We start from the raw sequence: 6,994 nt of genomic DNA, 5'->3' as shown, positions 1-6,994 counted from the left end.
AGAAACATTCAAAGATATTATATATATATATATATTATATATATATATATAATATATATATATAGATATATAAGATATATATGATATATATATATAATAATCAGCTGTCTTTGTATCCTTGAGGCAAGCAAACCAGTGGCCTTTTGGAAGCCATGTCACTATTGAAGACAAAGAGCTCGACACAGCTCCAGTGGTGTATCTGCTTGTGAAAGAGTCATCATAGAGCTCAATTACCTAACATGCAAGATTGGTCACAATACTGTGAATATGTATAGATAGAACACAAACACTGGTTACATAACATGCTTCTACTGAACAACAGACCAAGAGAGAGTGAGACTCTGTCAACAAATACGGCAGACGTGGATGAGATCAATAATGATCATGGAGGCTCTGACAAAGAGCAAACATAAAACAACACAGCTTTAAAAATAAACATGCAAATGGTTTAATGAAAAGAAAGCCAACCAGGCTGCTTGTTGGAGAAGCACAGTGTTTTGGGAATACAAAGGCAAACAGCTACAATAACAGCACAGGCCTAGAGAAAAATCTCTAGCTAATTGGACCTTTGCAATATGATTCAGTTGCTATGGTGACTGGATGCTAAATCAGATTTGAAGTGAGAGTAGGGCTGTTCAACTGAAAGAGAAACACAGTTCAGAATATTGTCAATGTCTGCTGGGCCATACATTGGATTTTGGTCTAAATTGGGAGGTGGCTATGGTAAGACTGTGGGTTAATAAATAAATGCATGAAATTAGTTTGGGTGTAGAATTGGTGGAGGTTTTGACAAGAGAGCATCTACTAAACTCAGTCATGATTTTGACTATATAAAATCTGCTTACATTAAATGAACTTCAGAGGCCTGAAGATAGAAATAATGACCAAGACAGTTTTTGTCTTTGAGACCCAAATGTAGAAATATTGTCTCAGTGAACATTTTTAAAAGCTTCATGGTTATCCCTCCTCCTGTCTCTCCACCTCATGCAAACCTACTGTACCTCTCTGTGCTGCCTGTGCCATGCTGAGTGCACCTCCTCCTGTCTCTCCACCTCATTCAAACCTACTATACTTCTCTGTGCAGCCTGTGCCATGCTGAATGAACCTCCTCCTGTCTCTCCACCTCATTCAAACCTACTGTACCTCTATGTGCAGCCTGTGCCATGCTGAATGAACCTCCTCCTGTCTGTCCACCTCATTCAAACCTACTGTACCTCTCTGTGCTGCCTGTGCCATGCTGAATGAACCTCCTCCTGTCTCTCCACCTCATTCAAACCTACTGTACCTCTCTGTGCTGCCTGTGCCATGCTGAATGAACCTCCTCCTGTCTGTCCACCTCATTCAAACCTACTGTACCTCTCTGTGCTGCCTGTGCCATGCTGAATGAACCTCCTCCTGTCTCTCCACCTCATTCAAACCTACTGTACCTCTCTGTGCTGCCTGTGCCATGCTGAATGAACCTCCTCCTGTCTCTCCACCTCATTCAAACCTACTGTACCTCTCTGTGCTGCCTGTGCCATGCTGAATGAACCTCCTCCTGTCTCTCCACCTCATTCAAACCTACTGTACCTCTCTGTGCTGCCTGTGCCATGCTGAGTGCACCTCCTCCTGTCTCTCCACCTCATTCAAACCTACTGTACCTCTCTGTGCAGCCTGTGCCATGCTGAATGAACCTCCTCCTGTCTCTCCACCTCATTCAAACCTACCTCTGCAGCCTGTACTGAATGAACCTCTCTGTGCTGTAGCCTGTGCCATGCTGAATGAACCTCCTCCTGTCTGTCCACCTCATTCAAACCTACTGTACCTCTCTGTGCTGCCTGTGCCATGCTGAATGAACCTCCTCATGTCTCTCCACCTCATTCAAACCTACTGTACCTCTCTGTGCAGCCTGTGCCATGCTGAGTGCACCTCATCCTGTCTGTCCACCTCATTCAAACCTACTGTACCTCTCTGTGCAGCCTGTGCCATGCTGAGTGACCCTCCTCCTGTACCAACCTCGGCACCACCAGATGGGAGGCAGTGGAACGGCGCAGGCTGAGAGATGAGTGTTCCGAAAGACAAGGCCAAGAATAACAGTAACATATCCTGGCCCAAAGTATACAACCAAACAAGTCTTTTTAAACAATCATTTATTGCTTTTCTACAAAAAAAACGGTCTGACGCTCACATGTGAGTTTGGTACAGCTTGCTAACTCAACACCTGCAGTCAGCCTAAAGGCAGGTCTCTGAATATCTCATCAGCCAAACCTTGCTTACTTGGGCTTGTGAATGCACACAGTAACAGAAATACAATTGGAATGATAGAGGTTAAACTACATATGAAAACCATTCTTTTGTCTTCTGGGTTTACCTCGAGGTTAACTATGCTTACACCTCTGGTATAAAGTCAGATTTCAAGTAAATTAATCCAAATTGAGAGGTGACAGCCAGAAGCTATATGGCTTTCCTTTGCAGCTTCCTGTAAAAATTGCCAATAACTACACATTAAAATACAAATATGTGTCCAGTTTCTGTAAAAAAAAAAAAATTAAAAAAGATCCTAGTAATTTGTTTGAAATGACCATAATGCTCCTTGGCAACAGAGGGGAAACAATGTGATGACGTGAGACATTTTGAATATTGAGCCACTATGCATGTGCTGCCAGTATAATGAGTATATCCAGATACCCATCAAGGGCTTCAGGTATCATGTAGAAACAGTATAAATCACTGTATGACTGTACTGTACTACCTCATTCCAGCAATCATATAAGAACATAAGAACATATCCTCTTGTGCTACGTGATATGCTCAAGTGGTATATGTGCTGCCCATGTTTTTATAAAAGGGCTGAATGTCCAGATGATGAAATGTGATGCTTTAATTCTTTACTCCCCTCTCTTGAGCCCCTGGTGTACATTGATTGATTGCGCAATAACAAATGAGAAGGTGGCAGTTCATCATCAGCTTTAGTATCCCGGTAACCTGTCAAGCGGTTAACAGTTAATCATTTCTGAAGGAGTTTATTACTGAAAGCACTCAGACACTGCATTGGTGTGTGTCTCCTTCACTTTTCTGTTGATCTTGCACATGCAGCATTGGCATTGGGCTGACAGGGACTTGCTGTGGGAACAGATCACAGCCTCTCTGAAATGCAATGACTGAATGCCTGGGAAAAGATCGGCCCCATTGGAAAACGCATCACGCTCTTCTGAAGGAATTGATCTCACTTCTAGGATGGTTACATTTTCAAGTAACTTTGCTTTTAAGTGAAAAAAATATAATCCCCTGTTAAAAAAGTTCTTATTGGATGCTATATCAACACCTCTAACAAACAGCGGACTGGGCAAATATTTTCTCAATGTTTTCATCGAAGCACAATCTGCACACCTAGGGTTTGAAATGATTAGTTTCAGAGTAAAGAAATATCTGATATACAGATTTAACGATTCTTCTGTGGCCCAAACATGGAAATTAAAAATGATTATGAATAATATTTTCTTATTATGGATGGACAAAGATGCTGCATAGTCTAGATTTCAGTTTAAATAATTCATTTAAATTTGTGGGAGAAGATTCACAGCACCAGATAATACTTTTCTTCCTCAAAAAATAAAATAACTTCCTGAGCAGAATTGTCACATCATTTAATGCTCTTCAATGCTCAGAAATGCAGAGTCATGGAACAACTTGAAGTGTTTAGTATTTGCTTTAATGCTAAGCTCAGTGAACAAATACGTATGTTACTTGAGCACATACAGTTCAGTAAATACCTGGGAAACATTGATTTCAGCACACCAGGATAATGCTACAACTTGAGTGTGCTTCACATGACTCCGAATAGAATTGATTCCCATTATATGTCATGGTGGCCTCCTGGCTGATGGAAAAGGTAACTCAGGAAATCTGACTAAGGGGTAACTGTGAATGAAAGTACAGTGAAACCCTTCCTGAACTGAGATTCTGAAAGTACAGTGAATTGGGGTCTGTCACCCTTCCTGAACTGAGATTCTGAAAGTACAGTGAATTGGGGTCTGTCACCCTTCCTGAACTGAGATTCTGAAAGTACAGTGAATTGGGGTCTGTCACCCTTCCCGCACTGAGATTCTGAAAGTACAGTGAATTGGGGTCTGTCACCCTTCCCGCACTGAGATTCTGAAAGTACAGTGAACTGGGGTCTGTCACCCTTCCCGCACTGAGATTCTGAAAGTACAGTGAATAGGGGTCTGTCACCCTTCCTGAACTGAGATTCTGAAAGTACAGTGAATTGGGGTCTGTCGCCCTTCCCGCACTGAGATTCTGAAAGTACAGTGAATTGGGGTCTGTCACCCTTCTGAGATTCTGAAAGTACAGTGAATTGGGGTCTGTCCTTCCCGAACTGAGATTCTGAAAGTACAGTGAATTGGGGTCTGTCGCTCTTCCCGAACTGAGATTCTGAAAGTACAGTGAATTGGGGTCTGTCGCTCTTCCCGCACTGAGATTCTGAAAGTACAGTGAATTGGGGTCTACTGAGATTCTGAAAGTACAGTGAACTGGGGTCTGTCACCCTTCCCGCACTGAGATTCTGAAAGTACAGTGAATAGGGGTCTGTCACCCTTCCTGAACTGAGATTCTGAAAGTACAGTGAATTGGGGTCTGTCGCTCTTCCCGAACTGAGATTCTGAAAGTACAGTGAATTGGGGTCTGTCACTCTTCCCGCACTGAGATTCTGAAAGTACAGTGAATTGGGGTCTGTCGCCCTTCCCGAACTGAGATTCTGAAAGTACAGTGAATTGGGGTCTGTCGCTCTTCCCGCACTGAGATTCTGAAAGTACAGTGAATTGGGGTCTGTCACCCTTCCCTGCGAACTGAGATTCTGAAAGTACAGTGAATTGGGGTCTGTCACCCTTCCCGAACTGAGATTCTGAAAGTACAGTGAATTGGGGTCTGTCGCTCTTCCCGCACTGAGATTCTGAAAGTACAGTGAATTGGGGTCTGTCACCCTTCCCGCACTGAGATTCTGAAAGTACAGTGAATTGGGGTCTGTCGCTCTTCCCGAACTGAGATGCTAAAGCTCCATTTAGGATAAAGACTGCACAGTCAGGCGACAGTATGTCACAAACACCAATGTTTTGTAACATACTTCTCCTTAGTGGAACATCATTCTCCGAAATCTTATCATTTTGTGTTCCAGACTTTGTTCTCCTGCTACCACACTCTCACATCCTGTGCAACAGTATTAGGTCCCAACCTCAGCCTCACACTCACTGTGACCGGGCTCCCTATCTGTTGGACAGGAAGTGAATGCGCAGTATGGTGGCTGGACCAATCGATTTACCCTTAGTTAAAAGGATAAGGAAGTCTGGTAAAGAAATCCTCAGCAAAACAATACAGTAAGGGCCTCTTTATTTAGGGTACATTCTTTTTAAACGCCTGCCTGTAACCCCTTTAAGCATGGCAAAAGTCTCTTTCAACCAAAGTTAATTTTCTCCTTCAATTTTCCCAAAATTACAATGTCTTATTATGTATGTATTTATTTAATCTTAAAGAGAATATGCCCTGGTGCTGATGCTACCAGGAAAAAAGGGAATTTAAATGATTGATTTCCCACGTATCTCAGAAAATAAAATAGGTCTAAATATATTAATAATAATTAATACTAATAACAACAACAATAATAATAATAATAATAATATTATAATAATGCTGATAATAAAAACAATGTTAATAACATGATAACAATAATATGTATTATAGCATTCATAATTATAAATCATTCAACTACCAACACAATAACATTTCAAACAAAGCAGATAACTTCATTTGTGAACAGCATTGGAAAGATAGTTAACAAACGGGTAAATGTATTTGTGAGAATGCAGTCGTGTATCTTCTGCAGTGACAGAACATGCTACTGTATGGACATTACTGTTTTACTGAGCACATGCACAATCATTAGCGTGGATGTATAGAAAGTGCTCTTACTGGACAAAAAAGAAAATTAAGCAAAATGAAAAAAAAAACATGTATTAAAAAAAACAACAACAATCTGACAGCATGCTGTCACAATATTGAGCACAAGAGAAGAAGACGAGGTCTGGAATAGATGTCTGTATATCTTACAGATTAACTAAACTTGAGATGGAGTTTTCTCATGATAATCCAAGAAGCCAAACAAAAAAGCAAAGGTGTTAAAACAGTATAATACATATAAGATATAAATAACCTGAGACACGTCCTTCAAACTGTGAAACAATCTACTGTCTGAATAAAGATCCAGTAGTCTGTCTTATTAATGGCATCTTAGTAAACCAATAATAATAATAATAATAATAATAATAATAATAATAAAAACTTCACACACATTTACAGTGCTGTTATAAACCTGATTGTATCAGCGGTGTTTAAGAAATTGTTTGATTTTTAAAAAATGTTTTATCAGACCATTCTTCAGGAAATCTGTTTCACATGGAATGTAAATTAAAGCAAGAATGCACTCAGTATTTTACAACAAGCGTTCTGCCTGCTGGGGACCTACATAAACCATGTATCACTATTCCATCCATATATCACTATCCCATCACTATCCCATCCATATATCACTATCCCATCCATATATCACTATCCCATCCATATATCACTATCCCATCCATATATCACTATCATCCATATATCACTATCCCATCCATATATCACTATCCCATATATCACTATCCCATATATCCTATCCCATATATCACTATCCCATATATCACTATCACCATCCATATATCACTATCCCATCCATATATCACTATCCCATATATCACTATCCCATCCATATATCACTATCCCATATATCACTATCCCATCCATATATCACTATCCCATCCATATATCACTATCCCATCCATATATCACTATCCCATCCATATATCACTATCCCATATATCACTATCCCATCCATATATCACTATCCCATATATCACTATCCCATCCATATATCACTATCCCATATATCACTATCCCATCCATATATCACTATCCCATATATCAC

Source organism: Polyodon spathula, chromosome 15 (assembly GCF_017654505.1).
Source record: "Polyodon spathula isolate WHYD16114869_AA chromosome 15, ASM1765450v1, whole genome shotgun sequence".
NCBI lineage: Eukaryota > Metazoa > Chordata > Actinopteri > Acipenseriformes > Polyodontidae > Polyodon > Polyodon spathula.
This window is presented reverse-complemented; position numbering follows the sequence as displayed.